The following is a 13,835-nucleotide window of genomic DNA, read 5'->3' as shown; positions in this document are numbered from 1 at the left end:
TATCCTTTCATAATTATTCGAGAAATGCAAATAAAAACTACAATGAGGTATCACCTCACACTTGTCAGAATGGCCATCATCAAAAAATCTACAAACAGTAAATGCTGGAGAGGGTGTGGAGAAAAGGGAACCCTCTTGCACTGTTGGTGGGAATGTAGATTTATACAGTCCCTATGGAGAACAATATTGAGGTTCCTTAAAAAACTAAAAATAGAACTACCATATGACCCAGCAATCCCACTCACTACTGGGTATATACCCTGAGAAACCCATAATTCAAAAAGACATATGCACCCCAATGTTCATTGCAGCACTATTTACAATAGCCAGGACATGGAAGCAACCTAAAAGTCCATCGACAGATGAATGGATAAAGAAGATGTGGTACGTTTATACAATGGAATATTACTCAGCCATAAAAAGGAATGATATTGGGTCATTTGTAGAGACGTGGATGGACCTAGAGACTGTCATACAGAGTGAAGCAAGTGAGAAAGAGAAAAACAAATATCATATATTAACATATATATATATATATATATATGGAATCTAGAAAAATGGTACAGATGAACCTATTTGCAAAGCAGAAATAGAGACACAGACATAGAGAACAAACGTATGGACACCAAGTGGGGAAAGGAGGGGTGGGATGAATTGGGAGATTGGGATTGACATACATACACTACTATGTATAAAATAGATAACTAATGAGAACCTGCTGTGTAGCACAGGGAACTCTACTCAATGCTCTGTGGTAACCTGAATGAGAAGGAAATCCAAAAAGGAGGAGATATATGTATACATATAGCTGATTCACTTTGCTGTACAGCAGAAACTAACACAACATTGTAAAGCAACTCTACCCCAATTTTAAAAAAAATCCTTTCAATTCTTTTTTCTAAGTTAAGTTGTTTCTTTATTTATAATCAAAAAAACTTAAATAGGACCTATTCAAATTATATCAATTCTCAAAACACCAAGAGTTTGGCATTATTATTTTTATATGTTAAGGCTCTGGTGCTCAGAAAGGTTAAAGATATCGGAAAACATCACAGGGGAGGAAGTAGTATATCAATGCTACAGGTCATTCTCTCTTGATGCTTATACAATATTACCTCTTAAGTTGAGAATACCCTACTTTATGGGGTCTATTTTCTCTGTGAAATAGAGAATGAGATAATTTCCTGACAGTGACAGGGATAGTGCTAGGTTAGTGGAGAGTGATGATGAATATTTGAAATAAGGGAAGGCGATAGAGCCTTGTGACTCAAAGAGTAGCCATTAGTCAAGTAGCTTTGGCATCCCCTGGTAGCTTGATAGAAATGCAGATCTCAGCACTCCACCAACTGAATCAAATCTTCTTTTTGAAATATCCCCAGGTGATTTGTGTGTACATTAATGTTTGAGATGCACTGGGACAAGCAGGCGTATTGTCAAGTACCACTGAAGCGCCAGCTGAAAATGGAGACTATGCATTTATAAGCGTCAATGTTAATGTTTAGGAAACCCTCATTGTTGCCTATCCAGAAGCCAATCCATGCTTGGTGACAAACCTGAACTCCTACTAAAATGCCAGATCCTTGCTTTCTCTCTCGCATTTATATCAAGGGCTTATGAACCAAACCTGGCCAATGAAAGCTTAGGGGAAATACACCGAGAGAATTTTCAGAGACTTTCATCTCATTCAAACAAATGAATAGGATTAAACTCGTGCTTTCTTGTTCTGAATATTTTTCTATCTATGTGTGATGCATAAAACTGTAGCAACCATTTTGCAGTCTTAAAGGCATAAGCCCAATGACCAAGCCAAGATAATCTGATGAATCAATGTTAGGAATGAAGCAGCATTCCTTTGGCTTTCTTGTTATATGAAATAATAAACATCCTTATTGTTTAAAGCATATTCATTTAGTTTTTCCATAACTTGAAGCTAAGAATTTCCTAAGTAAAAGAAAATGGTTTTCTGGTTTTTCTGTTAAAATGCTCAGAACAGGGGGCGCAGTGGTTGAGAATCTTCCTGCCAATGCAGGGGACACGGGTTCGAGCCCTGGTCTGGGAAGATCCCACATGCTGCGGAGCAACTAGGCCTGTGAGCCACAACTACTGAGCCTGCGCGTCTGGAGCCTGTGCTCTGCAACAAGAGAGGCCGCGATAGTGAGAGGCCCGCTCACCGCGATGAAGAGTGGCCCCCGCTTGCCACAACTAGAGAAAGCCCTCGCACAGAAACAAAGACCCAACACAGCCATAAATAAATAATTAAAGTTGCAACCTCCCTTAAAAAAAAAAAAATCCTCAGAACATTAGATTAAGGTAAAATGAAGCAAATTACCGAATTACCGGTGGAACTTGTACAGGGTGAGTTTGTCTGAGTAAAAGCAGTTGAAGGTGTAGGCAAGTGTTTCCCTAAAGTACTGAACCACGAGGTTGGTGCTGGGTAGGCACATGCCAACAGCCAGGATGGTGTTTATGGGATGACCAAAAACAGAAAGTCAATATTTGATGAGACTAAAAAATTGTCACATTGGGAGAAAGAGTTAGAGGGGAAGCTGTAGTCAGAAAAAGGGCTTTAGAATTTAAGATTCCAGAGGTGAAACAATTCCTATGGATGCCATCCATGTAGATGGATGAAATGGAATAAGTATGAAGACCACTGGGGTTCAGGAAGTTAAAGAAGTGTCAAACTAGGTTTTCAAACGAGTCAACCACATGGATATTGGAGACACTTGGAATTATAATAGATCTTGAGGTCGAAATAGAATTTGATGAATATGGGGGAGAGATTAGGACATTGGGGAACAACGAAATTGAGAAAAGCTTCATAAAAGGGGGGACATCTGACTTGGATCTCATAGAAAAATAGGAATGATCTACATAGAGAAAATGTAATGGTAGGTATGTCTGGCAGAGGAAATAGTACGTGCAAAGTTCATGGACACAAAAAACCACTCAGGGGATGGCGGGTGGTTCTATGCTGCTAGAACAGAGAGAGGAAATACAGATTTGTGCCAGCTTACGAAGGCTCTTACATGTTATAAAAAGGGGTTTGGATATATTCTGGTTAACAACTGTTGCTGATTATAGTTTTCTAAACCTAGGGAATCAAAAGCTTTTATTTTATGTGTGTGAAAGGAAACATTCTCCACAATACAGATAAGACAAATATCCCACCTCCACCCCTTTCTTTTTGGACTCTGTGCATTGCTTGGGACGGTTAGGAGGCAAACAGGTCTGACTTAATTACAATTTTATTTCCTTTGCTTTATTGAATCCATTTGGGCCTGGGTAGATGTAGTTCATCACCCATGTCTGACTGAAGGAGGGGGAAAGGTCAGGTGATAAAGCATCTTCCAGGACAAGGATTTCATGGCTTATCAGTCAGCTTTGCTACAGCAGTAAACGATAGCATATAGGAAACAACATTCATTTCTTGCTGTGATTATCTGCTACTTTCCCGGTCTCTTCTGGGATCTATTGGATGTCACTGGCTTCACTGGGCTCTCTTGGGTTTTTCTAGGCCTTTTCGAGCTCTGTTGGACTCTACTTAGCCCTACTAGTAGGCTTTTCTGAGCTCCATTGGGTTCTGTGGGCTAGACTCAGCTCCATATATCTTTTGGTAGTTACTTTTGGGGATATACTGTTACCACGATGGAAGGCCAGAGGAAGAGGGCAGCAAACAAGTCATTCTGTGGTGTTTAAAGCTTCTTCTGGACAGCGTGATGGCAAAGAGGGTCTCTCTGACCAAACTCTAGTCAAATTCCTCTGATCCTTTTTCTCCACTAGGAGAATCTTGGCTCATAAAAACATCAGAATCTTGGCTCATAAAAACATCAGATCCTCAGCACACCCCTCTTCCCTTCCCCACTCACACACATCTTGGATGACCCCAACCCTTCTTAAAATGCATGCCTGAGAAAGCTCAGTACTGCCAGGAAAATTTACTGTTTGTTCCAGCCCAAACCTGGTGATAGGTAGGTTCCTAAAACCCCTCTTAGAGCAGTTACTTGAGAAAGCTTGCAATTATAAATCCCTTCTCTGCCTCTTTGACATGTAACTCTTTCACCAACTAGAACCATCTCCTCCGGGACCTGAGAGCCATCTCTTTGAAACTTAAATATTTGACGACTCTAGCTTCTGGTCCCCATGGGAGGATAAGAACCTAACTTCTTACATCACTACCTCCTGTCATAAAGATACAGAAATTTGTTTCTCCTCCAGATAAGCACCAGTTAACAAACCCAGATGGCCTGGTCACATTATATGACCCCCCTTCCTGCTTTCTGTAAGTAAGTTTTCCCTTCCCCAATTCTGCTCAATCTCTATTCCCTCACTCTTCCCTAAAATCCCAGTCACCTCTGCGAAGTTGAGTTCAGTTCATGTTAGACCCTTTTCCCTATTGCAAGAGTTTATTACTGAATAATATCCATCCTCACTGCTTTAACTAGTGTTTATTTACCTTCGACAGTGACAAATGTCACATTTCTCATACAAGGGCAGAGAGAATAAGCAACTAGATAAACCAATGATAACACACATAGCTTTTTAACAAAAATGAGTTCTTTAGATTCCAGGAAGTGGTCTTCCTATCAGATTTCATGAAAGAAATGTTAAAAAAGTGTTTTGACACAGCAAATATGAACAGAAAAAGTTACAGCCGTGTGGCTTTCTTAATTGGCCAGTACAAAATTTCCTCAAGGGAACTAAACCCATAAATTGAAAAAGTGTATAAACTTTAATATCAGAAATATGCTTTCTTAATTGGCCAGTACAAAATTTCCTCAAGGGAACTAAACCCATAAATTGAAAAAGTGTATAAACTTTAATATCAGAAATATGTTAGGGCTCCCCTGGTGGTGCAGTGGTTGAGAGTCCACCTGCCAATGCAGGGGACACGGGTTCATGCCCCGGTCCGGGAAGATCCCATATGTGGCGGAGCGGCTGGGCCCGTGAGCCATGGCTGCTGAGCCTGCGCGTCCGGAGCCTGTGCTCCGCAACGGGAGAGGCCACAACAGTGAGAGGCCCGCGTACCGCAAAAAAAAGAAAAAAAAAAGAAATATGTTATTCATTTTCATTCTGAACTGATGAGTGATGTTCAAATGCTCTTTAAATCAAGCCAATTAGATGTACTGCCTTGTTATTATTAAAAATGTGTATTTGGTAGTGAAAGCTAGGAAAAGCCATAAAAATTGCAGGCAAATCAGAAGTTTAAAAAGCATCTAAGATCCCTACTTCCTGTAAATTTTGTTAAATATCTCTCCACCAGATTTTATTTTTAGTTTACTTAACAAAATCAAGGTACACTGTGTGACTGCCACTTAATGTGCCTTGTCAGATCTTTTACAGCCATTTTTTTTAGGCCACATTAGGATAGATAAGGCCAACTATTTAAGACAGTAGGGTATCTAGCGAAATTGTTCAGCCTTTTAAATTTCAGCTCACTATGCTCCAGCAGACAGTACAAAATGTACTACTTGGATCATATTCACAGCCCAGTGTTGACAAACAGTCTCAGAATATTAAATTCCATCCTAGTGTGTGTTCCCTTATGTTCTGTGATATTTGACTTGAAAGGAAAATGCCTCTGCAATGTAGTGTCAAATTTGAAGTGAGAGAGGTAATATATCTTCACTTCAAATACATATGCTTAACATTTTTAGTAATTAGTCAGCGGGGGGAGGGCAAGAGACACAATAATAAGTGGACAATTATATTGAAAGATTTGAAATTACTTTGTTCAAGGCATTAAATGATCATCTATTAGGTGAAAAGATTATCTGCATTTTGCAGGTGGGGGAATAGAAAAAAAAGGGAAAAATTAATGAGGTATCATCTTTGTCCTCCATGAATTTGTTGGGTAGTGAAGAGTTCTAGGAATTGATGTTAAACATTTGTGTGTTTGATGTTGCTCGTGACATAATCTGTGTTCACAACAATATCATACTGAGTGGAGGACAGGAAAAAAAAGAGGAGGAAGCTGCTCTTTAGCGAGGATTAGATTTCAGAATCATTTGAACAAATTGGAACCATAAATGAACACTGCCAAAATAACATTTAAGGAGAAGCAAATTTATCTAAAAATAACTTGTAGTAAATTTGGAGAGATTGTTTTATATAAATATGACTAAAATTTACACGGTTACAGCAAATCAAATAGGAAGCCAAATGATCTAAGGAATTAGATCAGATTTAAAATAAAACTAAGGACAGAAATAACAATATTAACAATAGTAAAAGCTACATATTCACTGAGTATTTGCTCTGGTGCCAGTCATTGTGCTAGGCCATTTATATACCTTACTCTTTTTTTTTTTTTTTTTTTTTTTTCCGGTATGTGGGCCTCTCAGTGTTGTGGCCTCTCCCGTTGCAGAGCACAGGCTCCTGACCCGCAGGCTCAAGGGCGATGGCTCACGGGTCTAGCCGCTGCATGGCATGTGGGATCTTCCCGGACCGGGGCACGAACCCGTGTCCCCTGCATCGGCAGGCAGACTCTCAACCACTGCGCCACCAGGGAAGCCCTACCTTACTCTTTTTTTTTTTAATTTAAAAATTTTTTGCAGCCATTTTTAAAACTGACATATAGTTGATGTACAATATTATACAAGTTACAGGTGTACAATACAGTGAATCTCAATTTTTAAAGATTATGCTCCATTTATAGTTATTATAGAATATTGACTAATAAGAAAATAAATAAATAAATAAACATTAACAAAATACTCTTTTGTATTTAAAGGAAAAAGATTTGTATTTAAAGACATTGCTTTCAGTGTAATTTATAATGATGAGAAACTGGAAATAACCAAGTTTTCCAAATAAAGAAAGCTGGTTAAAAAAAAAAATTGGCTATATTCCCTGTGTTGTACAACATATCCTTGTAGCTTATTTTATACCTAATCATTTGTACCTCTTTATACCTTACTCTTTTAATTCTTAAAACTGGCCTGTGAGTTTTGGTGCTATTATTATCACTATTTCACCAGAGGTGAAAACTAAGGCTTGGCATGATCTGGTAACTTTCCCAAGTTTGAAAGCTGTTAAGTTAGGGGAACAAAGATTTGGATCTGACTCCAGAGTTTGTATTAGCCTGAATAATCAGCTGGGGTACCTTTTTCAGTAGTAAGAAGTAAAAAGTCTCTAGTTATATGATCACAGTATCATAATACTCTACAGACTACCAAATAGGGTACCATGAGTTTTTGGTTTTATTTTCTCTACAGAATAACTCATAGTTGGTTCCAGGAGAGTAATTCTTTATGTTGGTCCGTGTCATCCTAGGGGGAGGTAAGTGACTTTAAATGGGGGTGAAGGGCAGGCACAGAGAACAGACTTGTGGATGCCAAAGGAGAGGAGGGTGGGGAAGGGAAGGATTGGGAGTTTGGGATTAGCAGATGCAAACTCATATATAGGATGGATAAACAATAAGATCCTACTGTATAGCACAGTGAACTACATTCAATACCCTGTGATAAACCATAATGGAAAAGAATATGAAAAATAATGTATATATGTATAACTGAATCACTTTGCTGTACAGCAGAAATCAACACAACACTGTAAATCAACTATACCTCAATACATTTTTTTAAAAATGGGGGTGAAGGAGATGAGATTTTTCTGACTTGATTAGCTAAAAGAGACATGATTTTAGAGAAGACAAAAACTGGAACAATCTTATTCTGGAATCTTTCTTGCTAGAAAGAAGCTATTTACAAATATTATTTTGCCTTATTGGAATTTTGCTATTTAGGAGTGAGGCCTGACTTCTCCCAGCTGTTGCATGAGTCTATAGAGGGTAAATTATCCTGAGTCCTGGCATTTGGGAAATACATGTGAGATTGTCCGAACTCCTGGGGTAACATTCCTGCCATCTAAAGTTCCCTGAGCTGAGCATGGGGTCTTGGTGGCAGTTGAAGCGACATTTCCCCTCATCACTTGCTCAAGAGAACCACAGTATAAAGTCAAGTCAGTCAAGGGAAACTATTGATAAAATAGATAAACTCTGGTTTATGTAGAGAAATTCCAGACTGAGACTCCTGCTTCCTAGAGAGACACTTCTACCCCAGGAGTGATTTCAGTGATGCTTTACTGCTAATGCCCCTTCCTCACTGGATCTCCAAACCTAGAGAATGCTCTCTGTGCTGCAAAGATTTTCCCAGGATAAGCCCAGTTCCTGGTATAGGTCTTGGACATTGTCTTCTACAACCCCAAACAAACTGGCCCCGTCAGGACACAGAGGAGACTTGACGAACTCAAGAAGGTCTCCGAAGACTCTCTGGGGTCAACTCTTACTACAGTTTCAGCAATATTATGGTTTTAAAATGGTTGGATTAGACGATTTTTTAAGTCCCCTTAGCTCTAACACTTTATGACTAAACAGTTCTTGGGCAGGCCTAAGAACACACCCATCACATTTCTCTGGGAAAATACATTACAAATCCACACAGGCTCAATAAATGGACTTCTGGAACACAACTTATTAACGCTGGGAATAGGCTAAGTCGGGGCAAAGCATATAGGCTTTGGAAGAGAACATGTTGTGTCAATATTTGGGAGACCCTAGGGTCACTTTGCTACTCCAAATGCTGAAGTAAACATGGGGCCCATTCTTTTGGTCTAAGAATAATCCTGAATACTTTGACTGAATTTGGTGATGATTTTTTTTCTCTCTGAATTGATCTACTTAGCTGGTTGTTTTATTATTACAATGACTATTCACTCACAAGGAGAGTTTTTAAAGTAATAGAAACTTTGGAAAACTGACTTCATGAGGAAAAACTCAAATATTCAGTATATGATGCTATGAAGGAACTTAAATTTTTTATTTAATTTGATGCTATGTAGGTAGCTATATAGATAAAACAATGTTACTTCTTGTACCAAAAATGAGGACACAAAATAAGCTAAATATGAATATTCTTAAAGGGCAAAATAGAAAATAGTTTTTACTATCCTTGAAAATCTGAGAACTATATGTGTGTCAAATTTATAGGTTTTGTATTTATTTCCTAAGCTTGGAAAATGAGAATGTGAGATCAGTGGACTAAAAGCTAAGAATGAGACAAAATCCTGGTTATGAAAAACAGGAGTTTTAAATGGTGAACAGTTGAAGATTCTTCTTTTTAACTTTCAGGGAATAAATTTCCTCTTCCTCCTTCTTCTCAAATGTTGTATTTCACCAAGGGGGTGAGGAGATGAGGTTGGATTTTAAAAGTGAAGTGAGGTAATGTTTGGTATGAGACAGTGATGGTCTGAAACTTGGGAATCATGCATGCTGTTGATAAAGATTTTGAGCTGAGATAGAGAAGCACTGCCAGAAGATGACCCAACCCCAGAGATAGACTATCATAGCAGTAATGTGGTGAACTAATGGTAAGAATGCAATTGAGAAATCCAGCCTGGATACTATATATGGTCAATATTTATTACATGTTTGTCCAATGAATGAAAGATCCTTTATATCAGGGATTCTTAATTGGGATTGCAAGAGGATGGGGCTATACCCACAGGGACAGAGTAAATCACAATCATAAATCATTTGGGGGATCATTTTTACACTATGTACTGTACTTCAGAAATGTATATCTAGGGTTGTGTTTTGTATTTTCTGTCCTCCTTCTCCCCTACCCTGACATTAAAGCAGTAAGAAACCCATGTGTTTGCGGTGGGAAAAAGAAATCCTGACAACTAGTGTCCTATATGAAGATAGAATGTATATGAGAAGAATAGTTGCTGGAAGCAAACCAGAAAGAAAAAATACCCTTTTTTAAATATAAAACTTTGGTCACTCTGGTATCTCTGTAAAATACTTAGCTTCTATACATGTACCCACACCTCTATTTCTTTCTTTTTTTTTTAAGTGTATTACCCAGGTAACAGTTGGATTCTCCTGGCCTTGGGAGCATCATATGAACCTTGAAAAGATTTTTACTAGTTCTCAGAGTTTATTCTATCTTGATGCTGTTTGGATCTGTGCACTGGCACAATTTGGAGTGGATAATATTTTTTGTCAAAATTCTGCTTCTACATGATAAAGTATTCTTAATGCTAATCATGAAATTAAATAATACTAGTGGCCAGAAAAGATAGTGGAAGTTCTCAGGTATTGCACTGTATATATATACATATATATTTTTTTCTTACATATATACAATTATGACCATAAAAACATGAAAAATAGAATAAATACAACAGTACTGAAAGAAAAACTTATGGGCTAATATTTTTAAATTACATTGATTCATTTTTGAAACAAAGACATAAGGACTTATAACTACATATTAGTCTGTCACAATAATAAATAACATTACTGTGTCTGTTTTTAATCTCTAACTTCTGAAAAATTGAAGTGACTTCATAGAAATTATTTTTCTTTGTGTATTTATGTTCAATAGAAAGCATAGTCAGATTTTCTCATACTTAATGAAAGAACAATTTTTACTAATTTTAGCTTCAAAATTTTTCTTCCACATGCAGTAATAATTATATAAATAATCATGAAGCTAGCTCAAAAAGTTCCCATATACGAGCACCCATTTCCCCCTATTAACAAGCTACATTAGAATGGTACATTTGTTACAATTAATAAACTGATATTTAAGCATTATTATTAACTAAAGCACGTACTTTATTTAAATTTCCTTAGATTTTTACCTAATGTCCTTTGTTTGCTAGTTAGGAAAAAATGTAAGCATAGGAATGTTAGGCAGAGATCCATAAAACCCCCTCATTTTACAATACATTCAAGAAGTTGCAAAACTGTCATGTCTGCCTAGATCAATTTTAGTTAGTGGCTTTCAAATGATATATTCACCAAAAAAAATCATAATTTCTGTATATGGTTTGAAGAAGTTTGAGATCTAATATTACATATTCCTGAATTTAAATAGTCAATTTGAGTTGATCAAGATGGCAGAGCAGGAATACCCTGAGCTCACCTTCTCCTACAGATACACCAAAATTACAGCTATTTACAGAGAAACAAACTATCTATGAGAATGACCTGAAGACTAGCAGAAAAGGTTTTCCAGAACTAAAGAGAAAAAGAAAGAGCCACAACAAGATAGGTAGAGGGGTGGAGATGCACTCTAGTCAGGACCCACACCCCCTGGTCAGTGACCCATGAATGGAAAGGATATCACAACGACAAATGTCCTCCCTGAGGAGTGAGGGGTCCAAACCCCACATCAGGCTCCCCAGCCCAAGGGTCCTGCCCAGGAAGATGAACCCCCCAAAAGTCAGGCTATGAAAACTAGTGGCGCTTACATGAGGGCTATAGGAAACAGAGACTCCACTTTTTTTTTTTTGGCTTTAATCAGCAAAAATTTAATATTTCTCATAATTCCATGAATTGGCTGGGCAATTCTGGCCTTGGCTGGCTCAGTTGGGACTGGAAGGTCTAGAGGTCCTCTACATTCACATGTCCAGCAGTTGGCTCGATGACCATGCATCTCTCATCATCCAGTGGGCTAGCCCGGCTCCTCCCCACAGTGGTGACTGCAGTGTTCCCAGCAGCAAGAGGCAACAATCCCCAGTGCACAAGTGCTTTTCAAGCCTTTGCTTGCATCATGTTTGCCAACATCTAACATGCCAAAGCAACTTACATAGACTGGAGAAATGGACTCCACTTCTATTTTTTTTTTTTTCCTCATGAATGTAAAATTTTTTTTTACATTTTAAGTTATTATCAATTTACAAGGTGGAAACCCATTGTTGTTTATGAGACCCCACACTTAAAGGGAGCATGCAAAAATCTCACATGCCCCGAGTCCCACAACAGAGGACAGTGGACAGACCCACATGCTGGAGAGCCTCCTTCAGAGGCAGGAGGCAGCAGGGACACCCCCTGGGGACTGATACACTGGTGGCAGCCATTTTGGGGAGCTTGGATTATTTTTTATTTCTTTCACTAGCCTGATTGCCTTGGTTAGGATGTCCAATCTTCTTAGATTTACTGCGATTGTTTTGTGGCCTGTCATGTGATCTATCCTGGAAAATGTTCCATGTACACTTGAAAAGAATATGTATTCTGCTATGTTTGGATGGAACATTCTATACACATAACTATTAAGTCTATCTGTTCTAATTTATCTTTAAAGCCAATGCATCCTTTTTGATTTTCTGTCTGGATGATCTGTCCACTGATGTAAGTGAGGTGGTAGAGTTTACTACTATTATTGTATTACTATCAATTTCTTCCTTTCCATCTGCTAATATTTGCCCTATGTATTTAGGTGCTACTATGTTGAGTGTATATGTATTTGCAAGTGTTCTATCTTCTTGTTGGATTGGTCCCTTTATCATTATGTGATGCTCTTCTTTGTCTCTTATTACAGTCTTTGTTTTAAAGTGTAATTTATAGGTATGCTACCCAAGCATTCTTTTTGTTTCCACTTGCATAGAATATCTTTTTCCTTCCCCTCACTTTCCATCTATGTGTGTCTTTAGATCTAAAATAAGTCTGTTGTAGGCAGCATATATTTGGGTCTTGTTTTTTTATCCATTCAGCCACTCTTTGCCTTTTAATTGAAGCACTCAATCAAAATTAACATATGGAGATCTGTTGCATTTTTATACACTAATAATTAACCATTAGAAAAAGAAATCATGAAAACAATTCCCTATACAATTGCATAAAAAACATAAAATACCTGGGAATAAATCTAACCAAAGAGGTAAAAGACTTATACTTGAAAAACTATTAAGACATTGGTGAAAGAAATTGAAGATGACACAAACAAATGGAAAGTTATACCTTGCTCAAGGATGGGAAGAATTAATATTGCTAAAATGACCATACTACACAAGACAATCTACAGATTCAGTGCAATCCCTATCAAAATACCAATGGCATTTTTCACAAAACTTGAACAAGTAATCCTAAAATTTGTATGGAATCACAAAAGACCCTGAAGAGCAAGCAATCTTGAGAAGAAAGAAGAAAGTCAAAGGTATCATGTTCACTGACTTCAAACCATAATACAAAGCACAGTAATCAAAACAGTATGGTACTGGCACAAAAACAGACACATAGGTCAATGGAAGAGAATAGAGAGCCCAGAAACAAACCCATTCTTATATGCCCACTAGTCTATGACAAAGGAAGTAGGAATATACAGTGGATGAAAAGACAGCCTTTTCAATAAATAGGGCTGAGAAAAATGGACAGCTACATGCAAAAGAATGACACTGGACCACTTTCTCACACCATATACAAAACGAAACTTGAAATGTATTAAAGACTTAAATGTAAGACGTGAAACTAAAAATTCTAGAAGAAAACATAGGCAATACACTCTTTGGCATTGGTTTTAGCAATATTTTTTTTGACCTGTCTCCTCTGGCAAGGGAAATAAAAGCAAAGTTAAACAAATAAGACAGCATCAAACTAAAAAACTTTTGCACAGCAAAGGAAACTATCAACAAAATGAAAAAGTCAGCCTACTGAATTTGCAAATGACATATCTGACAAGGAGTTAATAACCAAAATTTATGAAGAACTCATACAACTTAATACCAACAAAACAATAGGATTAAAAAAGGACAGAGGACCTGAACAGACATTTTCCCAAAAATGTGCAGATGGCCAACTGACTCATGAAAAGATGCTCAACATCACTAATCATCAGGGAAATTCAGATCAAAACCACAATGAAATATCACCTCACAGCTGTCAGGATGGCTATTATAAAAAGTAAAATAAAATAAAATAAAAATAACAAGTGTTTGCATGGATGTGGAGAAAAGGGAACACTTGTGCACTGTCGATGGAATTGTAAATTGGTGTAGCTACTAATGAAGATGGTATGGAGGTTCCTCAAAAAATTAAAAATAGAAGTACC

The sequence above is a fragment of the Leucopleurus acutus genome (assembly GCF_964270905.1).
Source record: "Leucopleurus acutus genome assembly, chromosome: 3".
NCBI classification, from domain to species: Eukaryota; Metazoa; Chordata; class Mammalia; order Artiodactyla; family Delphinidae; genus Leucopleurus; species Leucopleurus acutus.
Note: the sequence above shows the minus strand (reverse complement) of the source record.